This window comes from Tenrec ecaudatus, chromosome 3, assembly GCF_050624435.1.
Source record: "Tenrec ecaudatus isolate mTenEca1 chromosome 3, mTenEca1.hap1, whole genome shotgun sequence".
NCBI classification, from domain to species: domain Eukaryota; kingdom Metazoa; phylum Chordata; class Mammalia; order Afrosoricida; family Tenrecidae; genus Tenrec; species Tenrec ecaudatus.
In genome coordinates, this window is record NC_134532.1 from 183,103,063 (window position 1) to 183,105,156 (window position 2,094).

The window sequence follows — 2,094 nt, forward strand, 5'->3', positions numbered from 1 at the left end:
AAACTCACTGCCATCCAACTGACCAGACTCCCAGGGACCCGAGAGGGCAGTGTCCAAGGTTTCCAAGAGTCGAACTCTTTCTGGGAGTAAAAAACTTGGTCTTTCAACCAAGGATTGGCTGGTGGTTTCAAACTGCTGGCCTTGTAGTTGTCAAGCCATGTCCTACCCACTATGCCACTAGGACCCCTCCTCCGAGGGAACGATGGTATTGAAATGGCTCAGGACAGTTGGAGGGTGGAGGCCTGTCTGAACTCAGCCTCATGGGCATTAACCTAGGGGTGAAGACAGAGTCTCCTTTTCCCTGGTGATGTCCCAGGACCTCAGCCATTTCTTCTGCACTCCCGCCTTTGTTGGGTATACCCTTGGACAACTTCCTCGGGCGTCATCTCTGAGTTTCCTTTGTTCTGTAAAAGGGGTAAGAAAGTTGACATTAGGGATTACATCAGCGCATGGGGGCGAACATGTCCTACGACATGCCTTGCACAGAGGACATGGAAAATAGAAACCCAAAGCTAATGCACGGAGTCAATTCCCACTTGACCTGTACAAGGTTTCTGAGGCTGCCAATGCTTCTGGGAGCAGAAAGGCTCGACTTTCTCCTGCAGAGCTGCTGGTGGGTTTGAACCACTGACCTGCCGGCCAGCAGGCCAATGCTTATCTGCCAGTCCCACCAGGACTCCGCATATAGTTGTTGTTAGGGACTGCCACCAAGTCAGTTTTGACTCACAATGTCCCCACGTACGACACAATGACACACTGCCTGGTCCTGTGCCCCCCCATCCCCCATTGTGCTGTGAACACTGTGCGGCAGCCACTGTGCATCCATCTCGTCGAGGGTCCTCCTTGTTTCAGCTGCCCAGATGCGTGGCCAAGCAGGACGTCCTCCTCCAGGGTCTGATGTCTTCTGACAACAGGTGCAAAGTCTGTGAGACGAAGGACTCCACACAGCGATAAAGAAACGGGCCACCGCCACCGTCCCCACTGCCGTCCCCTATTTTGTGGGCTTTATGGATGCAGCTAAGGACGTCTAGAGGGCAAATGGTTGCCAGTGACTCCACGGGAGGAAGACTTAGCAATCCCCCCCTGAAAAAATCACAGCCGAGCAACACGGCTCTGGGAAAATCTACTCCATCACACGGGGTCCCTCTGGGTTGAAAATGTAGCCACCGGGGAGCAACAGCATCATGCAAAACAGCCATCAATCTCTCACAGTGTGTGGGACAGACAGCTGAACGGCTGTCTTTCCAGACAGGGGCATTCTAAGTGCGTGTGTACCAGCAAGGTGTGTGTGTGTGTGTGTGTGTGTGTGTGTGTGACACAGATTCTCAGGAAGAGGGGTGATCGATTCCTAGGGCTTGGGATCCTCAGGCCCCAGAGGAAGGGGAGGAGGAGATGGAGCTGTTTAGTCAGGGCATCAAAGGCACCTGCCAGACAGGAGGTTGTGCAGGGGCCTGGGCTGGCTGCTTCTGTCCCTGCCTGAGAGGTAATGAAGAGGCCCTGGTTGAAAATGGTCGAGGCATCCACTAAGCCCACGGGACAATGTGCGGCGTCTCTTGATACCCAGTTTATTCTCAGTTGCCTGGAAACAAGTCAAGGCTGACGACCAAATCTTTCTACAAATCTCCTAGCTTAAAAGAGCTCAGCAGCTCTTCCGGGGATGCTATGTAGAGGCATTCACAGTGGTTCAGCATGAAGAACCGGTGTAGACCGTCCCACAAAACAACCTCTAACAACACCAGGCTGGTCTGTCCCCCTGGTCATGGAAATGTTTACCTTTACAGGACAAAGAAAGCTGGGAATGCGCCCAAATCTGCATGTGGCGTGGGTCCAGGTGGACTTCGAGGAGTCCGTGCTGGGACATTCATGAGGTTGTTCCAAACCAAAAGACATGCCAGCCGGGCTTATGGGGGGTTCATGTGTGCTCAACGTGTCCGGGACAGGATCAAGCATGCTTTCCTTGTGGCGGAGCAGAACATCGTTGTGAACGTATGGAACGCACAAACACAGAGCCAGAAAGCTACATAAATACAAACGAAGCATTTTTGAATACTAAACAAATCAAATGACTTGTTCTGAAAAACCAACCAACCAACC